General features: G+C 45.6%; 1 protein-coding gene and 1 long non-coding RNA gene across 2 annotated transcripts in view; one reads left to right on the top strand and one right to left on the bottom strand.

Moving 5' to 3' along the window:
- The window catches only part of C1QTNF2 (C1q and TNF related 2), a 22,871-nt gene extending 13,474 nt beyond the window's left edge, over positions 1–9,397 (bottom strand). The window contains exon 1 of the mRNA XM_015245789.3: positions 9,292–9,397. The gene's annotated coding sequence lies outside the window, so the exon portion shown is untranslated. The remainder of the gene's footprint in view (positions 1–9,291) is intronic.
- Positions 1,563–21,869, top strand: LOC140691024 (uncharacterized). The gene is made up of 3 exons (XR_012066476.1): positions 1,563–2,342; positions 2,931–3,027; positions 20,467–21,869. It is a non-coding gene; the product is annotated as an uncharacterized lncRNA (long non-coding RNA).

Genomic DNA, 21,869 nt, shown 5'->3' with positions numbered 1-21,869 from the left:
AATCCAGAAAGGGCACTGGTATCCTTGGATTCAAGTAAGTTTTCTCCTTTCCTCAGTTTTTCTAACTCACACCAGATCCAATTCGAATCCCTTCTTCCTTTTGGCCTTCTGGAGCACTGGGCCACCCACCCCCCTACTACGGGAAGGGGGCTTGCAGAACATTTTACATATACCAGGTACTCCATAAATATCTGTTCCATGGATAAGGAAAAAAGAAAGTATTGGTCTTTCCTCACCTCTTAAAAAACTATCTTAGTTCCTAAATCGTCCTTTCTGGTGTGAATTGAACAGGGAAGGCTGCAGGTTAGCCTTCCTGCTGAAGGAAAAAAATTGTTAGTTGGTTAACCCCCCCAAATGGAATCATGAGTTGCTAAATTAGATGAAATTCTTCAGTCTGGTTTTAACTTGGGTTTCTCATCTCTAAATATCTAATGCTTCATAAAGACACATGTTCTAGGAAAACACTAGGTGCTGAAGTGCTTCAGCCTGGGGTCCACTGTCTTCCTCTTCCTGCTTTTGCCCTTGGCCGTCAGGACACAAATCCCGGGTTCACTCCCAAGGGCCCCCTACTCAGACTGTGATGTGGAAAGGGCCTGCAGTGGGGACACTGGTCTCTCACTGACTCTGTTTGAATGTGATCTGCCAGCAGAAACTCCAAGGACACCTGTCTGGGCCTTTGAGCTAGGCTGCTGAGCCTGACCTCTGCACCATCCTGAAAGATATAAATTGTACTCAGTTAAATTTGACCTGTCGGTTATCAGGTTGTGACACACTTACAATGAAGGATGGCGTTTCACTCAGTGATTAAGCGCCATGAGAAACACAGACATTTAGTTTCCTCAACTGTCTGATGGAAACCACAGTATACCTACCTCACAGAGTTGGTACGAGAATAAGATAATGTACTCAAAACTTCTAACCCAGAGCGTGACACAGTAAGAACTCACTCGTAATAAAAAGTGCAAGAGGAGCAACAGAATGACAAAGCCACACTTGGCTACTGAGGGAAACCCAAGAACACTGGTCTTGGGTTCAGAAGAAGTGGGTCCCAGTCCTACCTTTGTAACTCACAGGCCATGTGGCTATGGAAAAGTCATTTCCTCTTAGCTGGGCCTCCATTTCCTCACCTGTAAGATGCAGCTCATGTAACCCTCACCCCATTTGCCTTATAGGGTTCCTCTGAGAATCAAAAATGAAAAGGAATGTTGAAAGTGGAACATGAGACAAAAGTTAGAGCCTTGTTTAAAATCCTAACTGCCACCAACTGCAGCCGAACTAACAGCACAATCCTGACCTCCCACCAGGAGCCCCTGGAGTGTTTCAGGCGGGGAGCCTACTTCTGAGTTGGGGAGACCCCTGAACCTGACCCAGCCGGGCAATTCTCCCGCGCTTGCAGTTAAAAGGAAAGGGCTGGTGGTAGGAATGGGGTGGGGCTTGCTCGCAGATGAAGCTGGCTGAAAATTCGCTTTGATGGGAGTGGAAATTCCGTGCTGAAAAGCACCCCATTCCCTCCCCCTTCCCAACCCAAATTCCAGGAAGCAGATTGGAAACAGCTGGTCTGAAAAGCTGAGCCGAGGCCCACGAGAGGAGGGAGGGCTGGCTGCCGTTCCTCACACCGCACTCAAGGAACCGGTCCCCATTCCTGGGATCTGCAGACCGATGCCCATTTGGAAACACTCCAGCACCGAGTCTAAACACCGAGGATTAAAAGTCATGGGGCCCACTTGCCCAAAGACCCCAGAAAAGATGTGATCTGCCGTTTTCTACGCCCTGCGGCCCCGGACCCTGCTTCCGGCTCTGTCTGGAAAGAGAGGGCCAAGGCCAAAGTGCGACTCAAGGAGGACGCAGAAACCAAGATCTCGCGAGGTTTGTCTCAGCGGAAACTGGGAGAGCACACCGGAAGTCAGCCTGGCAGCCCTGCGTACCACCACGTTACGTCTTCGCATAAATGCGCCCGAACCCTTACAGATGGACTCGCGTGGTGTGTGGTGTGGGGGGCGTGGAGCCCACCCCTCTGGGCGCTGGGCTGCTTCAGGTGGGACCTCAGCTGCGCCCGCAGTGAGCGCCAGAGTCAGGCTCTGGAGCGGCTGAAGCCAGAGCCATCAATCCCCGGACCTGCCCACGGCTTTTCTCTGCCGCGGAGACCCGGGACCGCAGTGAGAGAAGCATGCCGCTGATGTGTGGGGTGTGAGGACGGGGAAGGAGGCCGGACGGTGTTCGGAACCCTAGCCTGCTCTCTCCTGAGGGCCGGCTTCCACGCGGCCAAGCAGAACGCTGCCCAGTAGGGATAGGATTTGAGCCACGTGTATCATTTTAAGTGGGCTCCCTGCCACGTGAAAGAGGTGAAATGAATTTTTATAATATGTCTCACTGTTACCTCAGTCATCATCCTTTCCACATGTAATCAGTGAAAAAATTGTTGAGGTAGTTTACGTTTTTTAATTAGCACTGTTTTTGAAGCACAGCGTGTATTTTGCACTTGTAGCACGTCTTAATGCCACATTTCAAGTGCTTAACAGGCACACAGTGACTACTATGTTAGCTTGAAGCAGAGCCCCCTGAGTTGAAATCCCACAAAATAGCTGTGGGACCTTCTATAAATTATTCATCCTCTCTCCTTCATCTTCCTCCTCCTCTTCTCCAAAATGGGGATGTTAATAATAGTACCTACCTCTTCTAAGAGGGTGGTGGTTACAGGGATTTAATCTTCCTAGAGTAAGGCCTGGTATATGGTCAGGTATAAAAGCATTAACATTATTATTTTATTATTGTTTGTCCTAGAAAGCAAACAAGATGACAGATGTTGAAAGCGAAACATGATAACAAAAAATTCAGACCCTGTTTCACAACATTGTAAAATGACAATAACTCAACAAAAAAATGTTTTAAAAAATTCAGACCTTGTTTAAAACTGTAATTGTCACCAACAGCAGTTGAACCAGTGAAGAATCACCCTGATCTCCTCTGTGAGTCCTGTGGCATTTCATGGAGGCCCCTGTATTCTCCCAGTAAGTTCTCCATTTTCAGGTAAGCTACTTTGAGTTGAGTTTCTGTCTGTTGCTACCAAAGGAGAGTCCTAGGGAGGCATGGCCTTCACTTCTGCCCTGCCATTGCATCCTGAGGGAAGGATGGAGGTGTCTGGCTGGGGCCCATACCCCTGATCCACCTGGTGTGTTCATGCACCACAGTACAAAGCTAGGTGAATCAGTGGGAGAATGTTTATCTCATCAAGGAGGTCAAATAGGATATCACGTATGCAGATGCTTGGTGCTGTGGCTTGAAGAGAATTCCGAATAGATGGTGTTGCTTATTCTTAATTGCCTGGCAACCCAGACACAGGGGATCTGAAGATGAAACGATGCCGTAGGGCACACGGTCTGGTCATACTGAGGGTCTAGCCTCGCATACCTGTGAGACCAGCAAAGAAAGCAAACCTTGCTCCTTTTTTCTTTTTGATACAGACTCTCTGAAGGAGCATTTAGGACTATACAGAAGGCAGAGGAAGGAAATCTGGGGGTTAGCTAATCCCTTGGAATGGTATAAAAGGGACCATGCTTGCAGATCCAGGAATTGAGGGAGAGGAACAAAGTCTGAGCTCTGAAGGGCTGGGGATAGAAAGCTGTTTTCCTTGACTTCCCTGGGCTTGCTGGCTTCCGCTGAGTCACTTTCGGTCAGGTCATGATGGGCATTCAGGGTAACTGTAAAGATCTGACACAAGGCTGGCCTTCGAGAGCACAGAGTTGGGCTGGTGGTTGTGAGATGATTAAGAGTCATTTTCTAGCTCTTTGACCTCTGTTAAGTTATTTAACCTCTCAGTTTTCTTGTCTGTGAAATGGGAAAACCAATACTGTATGGTCTTATTTGAATCATTTGAATTTGGAATAGCATGCTATAAAAACACTTATTGTTTCACTTTATGTGTAAACATTTGTCAAGAACCTTGCAAGGCTATTCTAATAGGAAACAGAAATTTTAATGGGTAAACAAATACCTGGCATGCTTTAGTAGGTGAATTTTGAATTACACCAACTTGAATTATTTGCAGTCTTTAAGAATGCCTCCCTGAGTAATCTGATTGCTCGTACCGGCTTTATGGAGTAATTGTGAACATTAAATAAGATCATGTGGTAACCAACCCACAGTAAGCACTCAGTAATTAGTAATGGTAATCTGATATAATCATAAGATATGAAAACAGTGATAGAATAGAAGAAGGTTAAACAAGCAGACCTGGGTCTGCTGTTTCCTCATCTGTAAAATGGTGATAACAGTGAGCTTGTGAGGAGTTGAACAGTTGTGAGCTTCAGGATAAATAGCATTAAAGGCAGCTGTAACAGCTGAGGTGATTCTGCAGTGTGACTTGAATGCAAAGGTGCAGGATTTCTGTGGGTGTGCTCTATTTAAACAAGGCTGTAACACTGGAATTTAGTCATTTAATGATCAGCTTTTTGTTAAGATTGCAACATGCAAGGCTGAGAGCTGTGGAAGATGGCCTTGCCACTGAGGAAGTTAAAATCTAGAGAAGAGGTGACGAGCTGGCTTATCAATGGCCTTATGGAAACCACAGATTGCACTGTGCTTTTATTGTTTTTTTTTTTTAATTTGAAATTGTTGCCAATGTAAAAATTGGGAGATTTTATGTTAAAATCAAGATTTGCAAACAGAATACCTAGGGATACATCTAACTAAGGAGGTAAAAGGCCTGTACTTGGAAAACTATGACACTGATGAAAGAAATTGAAAACAACACAAACAGATGAAAAGCCATACCATGCTCACGGATGGAAGAATGAATATTGTTCAAATGACCATAGCACCCAAGGCAATATACAGATTCAGTGCAATCCCTATCTAAATACCAATTGTATTTTTCACAGAACTGGAACAAATAATTCTAAAATTTGTATGGAAACATAACATAAAAGACTCCAAATAGCCAAAACAATCTTAAAGAAGGAGGATAAAGCTGGAGGTATCACACTTCCTGATTTAAACTTTGTATACTACAAAGCTACAGAAATCAAAACAGTATGGTACTGGCAGAAAATCAGACACATCAGTGGACCAGAATAGAGAGCCCAGAAATAAACCCACACTTGTATGGTCAATTAATCTACGACAAAGAAGCCAAGAATATACAATGGGAGAAAAGACAGCCTCTTCAATAGATGATGCTGGGAAACTGGATGGCTGTATACAGAGGAATCAAACTGGACAACTTTCTCACACCATATACAAGAATGAACTCAAAATCGATTAAAGACTTAAATGTAGGACTTGGAATCATAAAACTCCTAGAAGAAAACATAAGCATTACACTCTTTGACACTAATCTTAGCAATAGGTTTTATTAGTGTGTCTTATCAGCCAAGGACAGCAAGAACAAACATAAATAAATGGGACTACATCAAACCGAAAAGTTTCTGCACAGTGAAGGAAACTGTCAACAAGGCAAACAGACCACCTACTGAATTGGAGAAGATATTTGCAAACAGTATACCTGATGAAGAGTTAATATCCAAAATATACAAAAAACGCATACAACTCAACATTAATAAAGCAACTGGATAAATGTAGATGGCCTACAGACATGTGAAAAGATGCTCAACATCGCTAATCATCAGAGAAATGCAAATCAAAACCATAATGAGGTACCATCTCACACCTGTCAGAATGGCAGTTATCAAAAAGATAACAAATAAGTGTTGGTGAAGGTGTGGAGAAAAGGGAACCCTTGTGCACTGTTGGTGGGAATTTAAATTGGTGCAGCCGCTATGGAAAATAGCAAGGAATTTCCTCAAAAAATTAAAAATAGAACTTCTGTATGATACAGCAATTGTACTTCTGGGTTTTTATCTGAAGAGAACAGAAACACTAAACTTGAAAACATATATGTACCCTTGTGTTCATTGCAGCATTATTTACAGGAGCCAAGATATATAAGCAACTTAAGTGTCCATCTATAGATGAATGGATAAAGAAGATATATATAATAGAAAATTACTCAACCATAAAAAAGAATGAAATCTTGCCATTTGTGACAACATCAATGGACCTAGAGGGTATATTATGCTAAGTGAAATAAGTCAGACAGAGAAAGACAAATACCATATGATAGCATTTATGTGTGGGCTCTAAAAAACAAAACAAATGAATAACCACAACAAAACAGAAACAGACTCATAGATACAGTTGGTTGCCAGAGGGGAATTAGGGGAGAAGAAGGATGAAATAGGTGAGGAAGATTAAGAGGCACAAACTTCCAGTTATAAAATGAGCCATAGGAATGTAATGTACAGCATAGAAACTATAGCCAATAATATGGTAATAACTTTGTATGGTGACAGATGGTAACCATACTTATCATGGTGATTATTTTGTAGTGTGTAAAAATACTGAATCACTATGTTGTACATTTGAAACTGCTATTAATATTCTAAGTCAATTATACTTTTTTTTGGTAATTTCTAAATTTTCTTTAGAATCTGGAGGATCTGGCAACATTCTGGCAGGGTTGGCTATCTCTTGGACAAAGTATTAAGAGCTGAATTGTGTTTTCCCCAAATTCATATGTTGAAGTCCTAATCCCCAAACTTGAAAGTAATACTGTATTTAGAGGTAGGATCTTTAATGAGGTAATTGAAGTCAAACAAAGTTATATAGATGAGCCCTAATCCAATATGACTAGTATTTTTATAAGAAGAGATTTGGACCCAACACCCAGACCAAGGGATGACCATGTGAGGTCACAGTTAGAAGGCGGCCATCTGCAAGCCAAGGAGAGAGGCCTCAGAAGACACCAAACCTGCTGTCACCTTAATCATGGACTTCCAAACCTCCAGAACTGTGAGAAGATAAATTTTTTGTTGTTTAAGCCACCTCGTCTGTGGTACTTTGTTACAGCCACCCTCGCAGACTGATCCACAGGACCTACATTCTTCAGTGTCCAGTCCTCACCACTCCCAGATGCCGTGCATCCTTTTCACTTATATATCACGCACAGCCCTTGTTGGTATATGAGTTTTCAACCCTGATCCACAGGAAAGGGTATTCTCCATGTGTGTGTGTTTCCTGCATGTGTGTTATGTGTTCTTATTTCAAAGCTTCGATGTTCATTTGCTCGCCTAAGTCTCCCCACAGTTCTAAGGGCTGGTATTATCATCCCCACTTGGCAGAAGAGAGAACAGAGCTCAGAAAAATGAAGTCATTTTTCCCAGGTCAAAGCTGGAATGGAACCCAGGCCTGTTGACTCAGGGACCAGGGCTCATGTCCCTCTGTCAACCTCTAATTGCAGCCCCTCTGCTTGGGCACAGGACCCGTGTGTACATAAAGCCTTAACTAACAGGGCAGCTGTGTGTGTGTGTGTGTGTGTGTGTGTGTGTGTGTGTATTACAGAAATAAGCCAGTTACAGCAGTGCACAAATCCAAGGGAAGATTATCCCCTTGAAAAAAGATTTGGCATAGAATTCCCTTCAAAAGTAAACCTAGATGAGAACTTGATTAACAGAAATCTGATTTATGCCGGAGTTCATCATCTCATGGAAGCCAAGCCAGGTTGGTAGGCCCCTGACCTGGAAGAAGGAATGGGGAAGCTGTGAGCATACATGGGGACTCTGTTAACCCATGATGAACATTCAGCACCAGAGACTGGGACTTACGAAAGCAGGTGAAGAAGAGGGAAGGACTAGCAAGATAGGGAAGAATGGAGGGAATCTGCAGAGAAAGAAGTAACTTCTTGGGGAATTTGCTGAATATTTGACGGAGGCAGAGTAGCTTTGGAGGTGCTGCAGGCTTGTGAAGGAAATCTCAATTCACTGGTGGAATGACACACTATACACAAGAGCAGAGTATATGCAGATACGGAAGGATGGCCAAAATACACTGCTAAGTGAAAAAACAAGTTGCAGCATGGAAGGTCAAGTATGATTTTCTTTGAGTTAACGAAAGATGTACACACATAAATACAGATATGTATGTATGTGAGGGAAATTTCTGAAAGGACAGACACCTTGTTAAAGGGGTAGTTACCTCCCAGAGCTGGAGAGGAGCATGTGGGCTCTTACTTTTCACCTTCCACCTTTGTGTCCTGTTTGCATTTCTTATGATGAGTATTGTTAGGGTTACCTTTTTGTTTTAAATGATACAAAACTAAGGCTTAAGGATGGGAAGACAGGCAAGATCATGGCCCTGCTCAGGGTGAGGAGAAATCAGACACCTGGGAAGAAATGAACCTTGTGCTGCACTTGTTGTATCAGAATGAAGGGTGGTAGTGAGGTTCTGAAGAGTGTGGCGGGTCTGCAGAGGGGCAGTTGAAAGTGGGCGCCATGGATGTGATTACCAGCTGACAGAATGAAGCAGAGGAGAGCTGTGCAGGTGGGAGAGCAGAAATGGAGGAGCGGAGAGTGAGCATCAGCCACATTTATAGGACACTGTTATTACTATGCTGCTGGTTCAGTGTGGAGTCTCTGGGAGATGGCCAGTCTAAGGAGGGGACTCTTGAAGGGTTCCATGCAGTAGAGTTTCGCAGTCAGAGAGCAGGAGAGGATTGCGCTGAGGTTGTGCAAAGGACTTGGGTGTTAGAGGAGAGACCTGGGCTAGGAGGCTGCAGGGGGTCAATGGAACTGTTCAGTGGAGAAGCAGAGTCTGGAATGGGGCAGCGGCAGTGGGGATGGAGAAATAAGAACACAGTGAAGAAGACGGGGCTTGGAGACAAGTGGTTTGGGGGAGAAGGGCAAGGGAAGAGAGTTTGAAGAGCTAGGTGCAAATCTCAGCTAGTTTGTATGATGTATTTAATTGAAGAAATGTCAAGAGTAAAATGAGATAATGCGCTTGATAAGTAAGTATGACTGTTAGCTTGGGTGTTAGACTCAGCAGGATTCAAGCCCCTTTACCACCAGTTACTAGCTGTGCAACCTGCGTGTCATTAATGCCTCTGAGCCTGGTTCCCCTTTTGCAGGTGGGGATAACCTGTTGTCCTGGAAATGGGACAGCTCGTGTGGAGGGCTGGCAGGGCCTGGCGCAAACCAGGCGCTCAGCGAATGGTAGAACTAGTACTGTCAGCAAGGGAAGCGCTGAGCACAGAGCCTGGAACACAGCAAGCGCTCAGTAAATGTCAATCCATGTTACAATTCATAAGGCAGAGGATTGAGAGCCAGGAATCCGGGGGCTGCCCGGCCTGCAAAGAGGGGATGTCCGCAGAGCTCTTCCTCCCACCTCCCCCCACCCCCCGCCCCGGCGCCGCCTGTCCTCCCTCTCCCCGCCCGCACTTTCCACCGCAGCGCCGACACTCACCCTCGCCGCCGGCCACGTCCAAGGCGTCTGCAGCCACGAAGCTCTGGGCCGTGCTCCGCGTCCCCGCCGCCTCCTGCGGCGCCCGCCCCAAGCATACTTTTCCCATCCCGTCATGGGCGGGAGGGAGCGCTTTCCGCCCGGTCACGTGGGCCAGCCCGGCGGAGCGGCGTGCTCTCTTGGGTTTGGAAAAAGGTTCCAGCTCTGGTGACAACTTGGGTGTGTGGCTGCATCGCTCTCTATGTAGAACGTGTCAGTGCATTTTAAGTTTTACGTGCACGAGAGTAATTGTCACCGAGGCGTGTGCAAGGGTGCGGCTCTGTGTGCTTGTTCCTGAGCATTCATCCCACTCTGGGTGTAGGGGTGCTGTGGGCATGACGGCTTCTAACAGAGTACCTGTCCCTGTGTACTGAATGTGCATGTGCTTGAGAGTGATTATGGACCATGTGCACATGTTTAGTGTGTGCTTAAGTGCATGTGTCCAAACGTACATCAGGGTTGTGTCTGCACATAAACATGCTCATATGCAAGGTTGCAGCTTGGTGTGCAGCGGAGGTGTCCTTCAGTTGCTGGGTGCACACGATGGTGGCTGGATAGCTGTGTGTTGGGTGCATGTTTAAACGTGTGTCAGTAGGCAGTAACCACGTAAGATTGTGTGGTGCTGAGTGGCACTTGTCTGTGCAGCGGCTTATGCTGTGTGTGTTTATATGTACGTGTGCCTTGGTGTGGACTCTGTCTAGATGTGAGCGTGCACAAACATAATAATGGTCAGGTGCCCCTGCGTCCCAGCCCTTCTCTCCCTCCTCCCTAGAAGATGAGGCTTCGCAGGCCTCACTGTCTGGCCCAGACTCAAGTCACTGAGAGATGTGCATCCTGCCTGAGGGTCCCAGCTCCCAGACAGGCAGAGTGACCATGTTTAGTAGCAAATAGACACTAGAGGGAAGAAAATTATCAGAGGGCTGGCCTTTGCTTCTCCCTGTTCCTTCCACTAGCTACCAGTATTTCACTTAGCCACCAAAGCATCTGGTTAACAGATGGAAAATGACCCAAGCTTTGCAGTCAGAATTTTAACGCGGGCAAGCATTCAAACCCTAACGCTGGTTTCTCCACCTTAGACAAGTCAGTTACCTCCTAGGCGGTGTTTCATTTTCTGAAAAGTAGGACAAATAATAATTATATTACCTGCACTGTCTTTCCCCCCAGAGTTGGGACACTCACTCATAGAGGTGTTTGGTAAACCATCGAACTATGTAGAGAATTGTTATTAATATTACATAAGTGTTATCCGAGGATGAGTTAGTGGGCTTAACAAACATTCATTTGACAAACAGTTAATAAGCATCTATTATGTGTCAGACCCTGGCTAGGTGCCGGAGAATAAAGAGGTAGACCAAATAGGCTTGGTGCCTGGCCTCATGGACCTGAGAGTCTGGTGGGGGTGATACAGGTGTTTTCATGTGCTTGGTCCAGAAGAGGAAGACACTGAGTATGAAACGGGAGGCCAGGGGGAGGCCTGGGGAAGTGACATGCAGTTGAGCCTGAGAGATGGTGGGGATTTGTCTGCGTGTAGGGATGGTGAGAGCTGCAAACACAACTGAAAGACGGCATGTAAAGGATAGCTTCATGTGTCAGTTCACAGGCAGCTGGAAAAGAGACCTCCACCTCCCATCCCGCCTGGGTGACTTGGTCTGTCCCCAGATGTGTCAGGAATGGAAGAGGGGAGGGAACTGGGCTGAGAATGCCTGGAGGCCATTCAGCATCTAAAGGGCTCAGGACAGCCCCTCTCCTAGGGTGGAGTAGGAATCTCCGTGTGTCACCCACAGGGTTCCAGAGCGATAGAGGTCGATATCACTGGCATCCTCTTGTTGGTAAGAAGATGATTAGTGAACAGTGGTGCCACACTAGGCTCCCAGCAAGCATTTAATAAATGTTTACTGGCTGGGTGAATGGAAGTGGATGTTGTCCCAGCATTTGGAGGAGCCCTGGAACCTAAGTCCCCTGAAACTGAGCAGAGTCCTCGGGGCCTTGTCCTGTGGGTCCATGAAGTGGTGATGGCTTCACAGAGCAGAAAATCCAGAATCCTCGTGAAATGGCTGTTCCAGGAACTACTTCAAACTAGAATGGGGCTCAGGACTTCTTCTCACTAGCTTGTTGATGTCTTTTATTCAGTCTGCAAACATGTATGACCTATCATGAGTATGGGGACAAGGAGATGAACTTCTGGTCTACAGGGAAAATGAATGAGAACACATATTGCTCCAAGAGGCCAAATACAATACGTGTCATAGGAAAGGTGAAAGGTGTCATAAGAAATGAGGAGGCTTTTCCCCTTTGTTTGATTCAGTTCAGTTCAGTTCACAGTTCCATTCCCATCTGGAGCACATGCCCAGCATCAAATTATGACACTGATGTCCACAGAGAATTTACAGTCTGGCAAGGGCAGCCATGTGCTGGTAGATTAGCTTGTTCCACATCTGTCCACGCCTCTCATGAGTGTGCCTTCATATATATATATGTGTGTGTGTGTATACACACACACACACACACACACACACACACACACACACTACTGAGGCTGGAAAGCTAAAAACCTGTTTCCTAGACTCCTTGTTGCTGGGTTCCTATTGTAATTTAGGTCCAGCCAGTCCCCTGTGCTTGTGCAAGACCTGAATGCAAAACTGAGTTCAGAAGAAAAATGATTGAGTTAGATGGAGAGGAGACACCAACCTGGGAGAAGTCCGTTTTGCTGGGGCTGACCCAGAAGGTACAGCATGGCTCTGGGAGTTCTGGCAGTAGCTCCCGGGGCCCAGATTACACCTAAGATGGGGGGTTCCTATAGCCAGAGACGGAGCCTGTGGCTCCCTGATCTCTAGCTGCCAGCTTGGGCAGGGGAGGGGGCCCTCAGTATGTGGTGCTGTTCTGGGAATCACTCCTGGAGGCCCAGGCAGAGCTTGCTCTGCATTGATTTGGAATTCACTTGATTCTCTTGATTAAATCCATGTCTGCTTCAAATAGCTAGAAGGTTTTTTTGCCTCTTCACTTGACCCCTGGTTGATATGTCATGCTGTGGACTCTCAGTGCTGGGCAAATCAGAGAAGAGAGATGAGTGTGCATCAGAACAGGCCGGAAGTAATCCAGAGGCCTGCGTGCCTTCCCCGCTTAGTCCCACCCACTACCCACAACCCCTCTTCAGTCCTTGTATTCAGCCTTCAAACAAGGTAAGAGATTGGTTAAATATCAAACCGCTACAGCGTGCAAGGTGCTCTGACTTTGGGGTCGCAGTCATGAACAAATGTGCAAGGTCTCCGTTTCCAGGATGCTTATGTGAAGACAGATGTCCCACTAGGACTCAAATAAACAATTCAGAATCATGGTCATTGTTACGAAGAGAAGAGGGAACTGTGGGAGAGAACTTGTTTTAGTTGAGAGGTCTGGGAAGATCGCTTGAGTAGGTAACATTTAAGCTGAGCCACAAAGGATGAAGAGGGCCAGCTGTGCTCGGCAGGAGGAGTAGAGTGTGCAAGAGCTGGGCTGGCCTTTCTCAACGCCTTTCTAACGTTCCCCTGGGTAACGGTTATAGGAAGATGCCCAAACCCCTTGCCCTTCTGTAGCCTTACTAACCGAAAGCCCTCTGTGATTTGACATCTTCCCAGACATTTCTCCTATTTTTCCTGTGTGGCGAGGTTCTCAGCCTCAGCAGTGTTCGCATCTGGGCTGGATCAGTCTTCATTGTGGGGACTGTCCTGTGTCTTGTAGGATTTTCAGCAGGATCTCTGGCTTCTGCCCTCTAGACGGGAGTACTGGACCTCCGTCCCCAGTTGTGACACCCAGACATATCTCCATACATTGCCACGTGTCCCAAGAGGGGCAAAATTGCCCTCCTTTGAGGTCTGCTGCCCCATTGGTAGCCCTGCTTTGGTCTTCTTGCTGGCTCTTAAAGGCACCTTCAACTTCTATATTTCTGCACTTCCACTTACGCTGTTCCTTCTAACTAGTACCCATTCTACCTCTCCACACAGCTTCACCCATATGCCTACTAGAAGTTCATGGCTTTTATCTGTCCAGCATCCCCCTGTCCATTAGGGAATTTGAATTGGATGACTCATGCATTTTGAGTGGTAGGGAAACAAGCGTGTGGACCAGGTACCCTTTCCTTCTGTGCCCAATTTAGAGCCCAGATTGTGGATATGAGACCCAAGCAGAGCCAGTCAGTCTTTCCAGGGGATCTGCATCAGAGGGCACTGCTTTTCTTCTGAATTGTTAACTGTAAGGACATATCTCTGGGTTGCCGCCAGCAGCGAGCCTGACTCTTAGAGAGAGCCTGCTTGTGGCAGGAGGCAATGACACTGACACACAAGAAGGGGCAGATTCAAGAAGAACTGATAGGTGGAGAGAGACGGCTATGGCCACGTCATTAGAGACACGTGCAGGGACTTGTGCTCAAGCACTCACGTTCTCATGTTCTTTCTCTCTCTCTGTTTAAGCTAGTTTGGATCGTTTCTGTCAGTTACCATGGGAAGAGTCCTAATGCAGTATCCTTTAACACACTGATTGCCTACTGTGGATCAGGTGCCCCTGAGGAGATACAATTATCACCCGGATTTGGGTGACATAGCAGTTAACGTGTTAATGGCCGGTTCATATCTCTTCTCTTTCATGAAGTCGTCTCAACACAGGACAGTCTGAAGAAAATGCTTTCTTTGAATCCCTAACTGGTGGGTTTCCGGAGCCAGCAGCCAATTCTGTGCCTCTCTTCCCAACTTTGAGTTTAGTGACATCATGTTGGCATTTGAAATCGTCATAGTGGGAACAATTATGGAAATCAGCAAATATTGCAGATCAAGTCTCTCTTTCCCCTACCCCAGCCCCAGCCTGTTGACCAGCACACCGCTGTCTGAATATTTTCAATTGTACCGCCTTTTTAGATATTAATCAAGTACTGATTCATGGTATCTCTTGCTTTTTGAAAATGGTGAGGTTGTGAGGACAAGTGTCCCCAACATATACTGCATCCGAATCTCCAAATCTCAGAGGAGGAAGGGTCCTGAGAAATAATTTGGCCCATGGTCTTCATTTCACGCACAAGGACAAAGAGGTCCAGAGACCTTCAGTGACTTGCTTGTTAGTTGTAGAGTCAAGACAAAGTCTAAGATCTTTTGACTTACATGCATTATTAAAACGTGGGCCTTCCTGGCCTTCCTCTATGCCTTTTCCAACCTTTCCTTGCTCCGATTTTGTTTCAAAAGAGTGTTTAAAAACAATTGGTGAATCATTCCAAACAGCTAATGGCCAAGATCCAAGCTGTCAATGCTTACTTTCAACAAGAGACTTTGGGGCTGTAAAGTGCTCCAGAATGAGATCATTCCAGATGGGGTCTTACTAATGTGGCGGCACCGGGAGACAGCTGGTAATAGAGGGGACTTGCTGCCATTGCACGGAAAGACTGTGATGGTGGAGTGAAGGTTGGCTGCTCTGTGTATTATGTCACTTAGAGCGAAACAAGACGATAGGTGGACTGCAAGGGAAGCTCTGCAGACTTACAAACATGTGAAATACACCATTTATTTTTTGACATGGCTGCTGTATCTCCAATAACCTATCCTGGGAATGTTTATAAGGGTATTCATTGCAAGTGTTGGAACTAATGAAAGACTGGAAACAATATAAATGCCAAGGAACTGGGGACCAATTAAATAAATCATTATACACTCGTACATAGAGGCAGAGCTGTATGTACTATTACGAAATTATCTCCATCGTATGTTGTTTGCTGAGAAAAATGAGGAGCAGAACAATGTGTATAATTTGCTACCATTCAAGTTAAAAAAGAGGTGAGGAAAACACACACAGACACACATGGATGCGTGAGTTTAATCTCTCTCTAGAAGGAGATGCAACAATTGTTAACACCAGAAGTTGTCTCTGGAGAAGGGAACTGGAAAACAGCAGTAGGAAGAAGACTTATTTTTTCACTTATGAATTTTGGAACAGTTTGGGTTTTAAAACCATGGAAATCTATTATTTAGTCAACAGCCCTCCCCTCAATAAAATAAAAAAGAAGGAAATGCTGTGTTGCAGTTCTTGGAAATCCTTCCTTCGTTCCAATGGATGAGCTAGATCTGGGGAAGTGGCAGAGAGTTTAAAGAGTAATAATAAACCCCCGACAATGATATACTTTCTTTAAAACAAAAAGGTTTCCAAGAGAAGTCTGTTGCAGTCTTCCAAGTTTGGGATGAGTCTCCTCCCCACTGTACAGCCGAGGGAACTGAGGCGTGGAAGCAAGGCCGTCTTCCCCAGATTACACAGTGAGTGAGTGAGGGGCAGAGTTGGGATGCGAGTCAGATGTCACCCGGGCACAAGTTCCTCCATTTCTAGCAGGGCAGAGGGCCTCAACAAGCAGCGCAGGTCTTCGTGGGAAGGAGAAGAGCCAGAGAGTTCTGAAAGCCTCTTCTGGCCTAAGGTTTCAGGAGAGTTAAAGGTCTGAGCCCCCTACAGTCCCAGCGCAAATAAAGTCAGACCAAAATAGACACCACTTATATTCAACAGAAATGACCCAGAAAAATCCAATTAGTTTCCAGATGCGATTTGAAGGGCCTCAGTTGGAGAGACTTCGTCTTGAAATCTTACGCAAAAAGCTCTTGGTGAGGTTTCTCAACTCAGTATGTGGATCAGAAATGAGCAGACATTTGATTTGAGGGAGATCTAAGAAAGTCTAGAGGCTTTTGCTTTGTAGAATCAAGCTTAGAGACAGTAGATGAATGAGTATAGAAACCAAAGCTTTGCCACGTTTGCCAGCGTCATTTTGAGAGAGAATATGAGAAATACAGGGTCTATCCCTGCCTTTTGAGAAGAAAAGCAGAAACCCCAGACTGAGAAAATGAGGCATGACGAAGCTGTATAAATGAGATTTAGCCAGGGGCTAGAAAGAAATGCCTTATCTTCTACTAGACTTCTACTTCTTTTAAATAACACTCAGAAGACACTTAGCTCTACATGCCTCCTCGACTTAATTTATTATGGGTATGATAAAAATTAAAAACATTAAGGCAGACAAAAATGTGTCTAATGTGCTACTGCTTATGAAGAAAAAAGGTTACGCACATAGACACACAGACACACACGTTTGTATGTAACCACTCTTTAAAGACACAGAGTGTGGTACTGGTGGCTGCCTCTTGGGAGAACTGTGGAGCTGAGAGATGGGGTGGGAGGTACAGCCTTCACTGCACACTGTCTCAATTTACCATATGCCTGTATTACATGTTAAAAATAAACACTCTTAAAAGCTCAGTGGGAAAAACATACCTTTATAATGGAGAGACTTGGTGGCCACTCTGTTAACCAAGTAAGGAAATTTGACATTACCAAGGGCATAACAACCCACCGTTATCTGATGTAGCCAGAGTTTTAACCTAAATATAATTTAGCCTTCACATCTAACCTCTGATTAGCAGAAAGCATAGGGAATAGAGATGCTAGTTAAATGACCCAGGAGGAAACAGTCAATTCAGAGAGTGAGACATTCTTCTGAATGTTAATATCATAAAAATATTAATAGGTGGCTCAAAAAATGAGGAATAAAAGATATTTTGGGGGAAACTGGAAGAACTTTGAATATGGTCTGAGTATTAGATAAAATTAGGGAATTGTTGTTCATTTTCTTATGTGTGAATAGTGGTTTTGTGGTTATGTAGGATAACGTCTTTATTAGGAGATGCATGAAGAGACATGATGTTGGGAACTTACTTTAAAATGGCTCAGGAAACACACACAAACATCCACACGTGAACGCCCTCACCCCTGAGCCCCCACCCCAGACACACCCACACTTGCACACACTCTCACACACAGTTGGTTATTAAGTTATAGTCTTAGCTTCCAATTCAGCTGTGTGATGTCAAAGTGAGAACCAGTGGCGGTCAGGTGATGGATGGGGTATTGGACTAGGTTGAAATTACAGAGAGTCTATAGGTCTGTGAACCCAGGGGTTTTAGCTCCAGTTCTTGAATGTGTAATTGGAATAAACATACTCAATTACTGGCAGAATCCCCAGCTTGGCTCTCTGATCCAGGGAGTGAGGGCTGTTTTGGTTAAAAGTGCCAAGTAGAAGTCCCTAGAAATTCCCTTCCTCACCAAGGTAATAAACCAAAAGCAATACCTCATTGCTAGAAGAAGTTTCAGAGATTAGTGCCCCCACCATAGGCTTAATATCTATCACATCCCCATTTAAACTCATCTGCTTTCCCTGTGAGTAATGTTGTTGGGTCTGGAGAGTGACTGTGGATTACTGTAAACTTAAACGGCTAATGACTCCAACTGCGGATGCTGTGCCAGATGTGGTGTCTCTGTGAGAATCAGCAGAACCCTTGTTACGGGGTTATGCCGTGTACCATCAGAGATGCGGTAAATGCTCCCTGCCTACTCTCCCATATCAGCTTGCAGTGAACACCACACCTGGGTCTTATTCACCTTGCAGAACCAAGAGATCACCTTCCCGTCCTGCCGTACAGTGACCTGTTTAACATCTCTGATAATCCAATCTGCAGAGATCTTGATCATGACATTTCATAAGACATCAAACTTGTCCACTTCACTGATGACATACAGATGAGATCTGATAAGAAGACAGTAGCAAGGATTTCAGATGCATTAGTAAAAGGGCATGTCAGAAAGTAGGAGACAAACCTCATAAAAATTCAGGGACTCATCCATCTTGGTGAAGTTTCTGATGTGCGACGGTCTGGAGCATGTTACAGTAATCCATTCCTTTTTAAAAAAAATTCACCTTTTTTACATTGAAATATATTTGATATATAACATTGTCAATTTCAGGTGTACAACATGTTGATTTGATAACATTTATAAATTGTAATGTAAGTCCCATGGTAGTGATAGTGACGGTTATCACGTCACATAATTTGTCATTTCTTTTTTGTAATGGGAATAATTAAGGTCTTGTTCCTTAATGAATTTGATAATTATAATACAGTACCGTTGTCCGTCACAGTAGTCCTTTCAAGGTGGAAGACAAGTTGCGGTGCCCTGCATCACTTGCCGCTACGACAGAGGCACAATGCTTGATGGGCCTTGTGGCTTTTGAAGGCAACATATAGCACATTGGAGTGTCACTCTGACGTGTGACACTGCCAGTTCTGAGTGGAGACCAGAGCGCCAAAAGGGCCTGCAGCAAGTCCATGCTGTAGTGGTGGCTTCTCTGCTGCCACTTGAGACTGAAGCCCCAGCAGATCCCACGACACTTGAATGTGACAAACAAGAGATTCTGTATGGGGTCTTTGGCAAATCCCAGACATCTAGGAGTTTCGAAGCATAGATGTCTGGGATTTTGGAACAAATCCACACCGTCTTTCGAAGATAACTATTCTCCTTCTGAGAAATAGCTCCTGGTCTGCTACTGTGGTCCACCAGAGTGAGAACTTTGCCCTGTCAAAGCTGAGCACCTCACCATGGGGTTGGGTGCTCTGCAATCCAGCAGGCCATACATTGGATTGTGCACAACAGCAATGTCTCATGAAGCAGAAAAGGTATGTATGAAGGACAGAGGTCAAGCAGGCCTGGAAGGCACAGGCAATTTGCCTGAGTAGGTGTTTATTTGGCCCAGTTACAATACCAGCCGGTTGCTACTGAAACTGCTGCAGCATTACAGTCCCACTCAGGTTTGTCTCTGAGAGATCCTAATGAAGGGACATCTCCCCAGGGAGCAGGATTTTGAGCAGGACATTTGGTAGTCTGCTACATCTAAACTGAGCACTCTCCAGAAGTATGGATCTAAACTCTTGTGTTCAAGGGCAGTTACTAATGGTTTGATGGAGAGTGAGGGTCTTGGAAAGAACAGATTGAGAAGACAAGGGACAAGGAGGTCTGGTGGTGAGACATGTAGATGGACTTCACAGAATAGGTGGAGAACTGAAGATAATTGTGCTCCAGGTAGATGCTCACCAAAGGACTCTGTGCAATGAAGAGAATGTACTTTGCAGACATGCAACTAAGGGGAACATAGTTAAGCAGAGCCCTGGCTGCTGCCCTCTGACACTCACCAGTGCACCTGGGCCGGCTCACACTTCCCACGGGCTGCTCCCAGCAAATGACTTGAGTGGCAGGGACCCTAAGGCAGGCCTATTCCTGGGACATTTGGGTCTCTTACGACAGCTGACTTTGGCTTGAGGACCTCCCGATGGCCTTGCTGACCCTAAGCTAATAAGGAAGCTCTCAGTAATCAGTAGGACAAGATGTACTTGGCAGCTATTAGTCAGCCTCTTTCCCCGTCATCCCAGTGACTGCCCGGTGGGCCCGTGTACAAGAATGGCCATATTGGCAAGGATGGAGGCTCAACAACATGGACTTTCCTCCAAAAGACAGACCCACTGGGCACCTGACCTGCCAACCGCCGAGACCTGATATGGGCATATGGTGGCAGTTTTATTACAATAGGCCATGCTGACACGGAAGGGGCAGCCATTTACTCACACTGGAAAAGACACGTAATCTGGATGTGGCTTTGTCTTTAGTACTTCTGCCAGCCTCAGTGACTGTCGTGGAATCCTGCACCACGTTCATCTTATCATGCAATAGCAAAGGAGCGTGCATCAGTCTGCTTGGACTGCCATAAGGAAATACATAGACTGGGTGGCTTAAACACCAGAAACTTCTCAGTTCTGGAGGCCAGTAAGTCCAAGGTCAAGGTGAGCAAGGTAGGTTTAATTCTGAGGCCTCATTTCTTGGCTTGTAGGAGGCTGCCATCTTTGTGTGTGTTCACATGACCCCTTCTTTGTACATCAGAGAGAGAGCAAGCCTTTCATGAAGGCATTAATCCTACTGGGCCAGACTCTCACCCTCATGACTTCATCTAAACCTTATTACCTCCCAAAAGCCACATCTTCAAACAATCACACATTGGGGGTTAGTGTTCACCATATGAATTTGGGGGTAGACACAGACACCTAACAGAGCGTGGCAGCAGACTGACGCCTGTGGCATTTATTGGCCTTGTCATGGACTTCATCACTCAGAAGCGCCTGGTCTGTTAGAATGCCAGAATGATTAAGACTCACTTACTTGCAACTGGGAGAAAATAACCTAAAAGATAAGGTTCTGCCTTATAGGATGTAATATATGCTTTGAATTGATAACCAATGAATATGCTTTTCCCCCCCATGCCAGAATGCATTGGTCCAGGAATCAAGGGATGGGCACCTAGTAATTCACCGAATTTTTGCTTCCTGTTGCCGCAACTGCGACCGATAGTTTGGAAGTCTTGGCTCCCAAGGGAAGAATGCTTTCACCGAGGGACGTAACAGCGTCTTTCCTGCGCTGGAAGCTGAGACGCTGTTGACCGTTTTCTGCCTGTGCTGTGAGGGCCAATGCCAGTGGGCCTGAAACTGGCCTGGTCAAAACATGGTGCATCTGATGGCTGGTGCTGCTCTGTGTGTCTGAGGAGTTTCAGGGTGGCGTGTGTCCACCTCTCATCATTGTCTGCTGCAGCAGTGAGATGGATGATTTATACCTGGAGACCTCTTCTGTACCCCCCCACCCCCATCAACGCCACAAAGAACTTGGCTGTTGGGGTGAGTTTTTAGGCAACAGAATAATTAATGGGACAAATAACTAAATTTGAGAAGAAAGTCTCAAATTACTAAATTTGAGACTTTGTGTCTCCTCAAAAGCATCTTTATTTGTACAGAGGACAGTTACACCTTAAGAGAACCACAAAGCTATGTTTATTGTACAGAAATTCAGTTATGGATAGAGGGTGCTGGAGAGCCAAAGTGGCAGACTGCATTGGTTATTAAGCGGTTGTCTTTCAGCTTCACACCCACCCTCCTGTGCTTCCTGTAATCTGCTTTGTCAGGCTGGGCTGGGACCCCACAAAGTTCATTTCTTTATCACCCAGCTTTCTGTTAGGCTCTGCAAATGAGGGATGCAAGAGACAGCAGAAATCCAGAGGAAGGACCAGGACTTGCTCCTTCCTCTTTTGCTTCCTACTGTTGTCAGTATCGCCTCTGCTGTGGTTCTTCACTCTGGCGGTGAGAGTTAGTTCAGTTGTTTTTTCAGTTTCTTCACGTTTCCGGAGCCAGCCTTGTCACGCATGCTCAGAGATGGCAGCACCGGCAGGCTGGAACCCGTTCTTTAGATCTTTAAGCGCCTAAGAGATACCAGGCAGGCAGGGCCGCTTCCCCAGAGAGCCGAGTCTCCCTTCCAAGGGACCCCTCATCCAGTTTTGCACCTTTTGACAGTGCCCGCCCCCTTCTTTGTTCATCTAGCCCTAGTGATGCCGGCTGCTCCGTGCATTTACTATCCCTGTGATGCCTCCACGCCCCCTTTTGCCTTTCAACTTCTCCAATACCTGGTCAGTGATTCTTTTTTGTAGATTCTTTTTGTTTAAAAATTGGTATGGTTTCTGTTCTTATTGGACCCTGTTTGCTACATGGATACCTATACATTTATATAAACAGCTATAACAAAATGTTAATTTTTGAATCCAGAAAATAGTCCTCTGAGTGTTCATTGTACCCCTCTTCCAACTTGTTGGTATGAGACCCTGCATAGTAAAGCACTGGGGATAA

Source organism: Vicugna pacos, chromosome 3 (assembly GCF_048564905.1).
Source record: "Vicugna pacos chromosome 3, VicPac4, whole genome shotgun sequence".
NCBI lineage: Eukaryota > Metazoa > Chordata > Mammalia > Artiodactyla > Camelidae > Vicugna > Vicugna pacos.
Note: the sequence above shows the minus strand (reverse complement) of the source record. Positions and strands in the feature narration are given on the sequence as shown.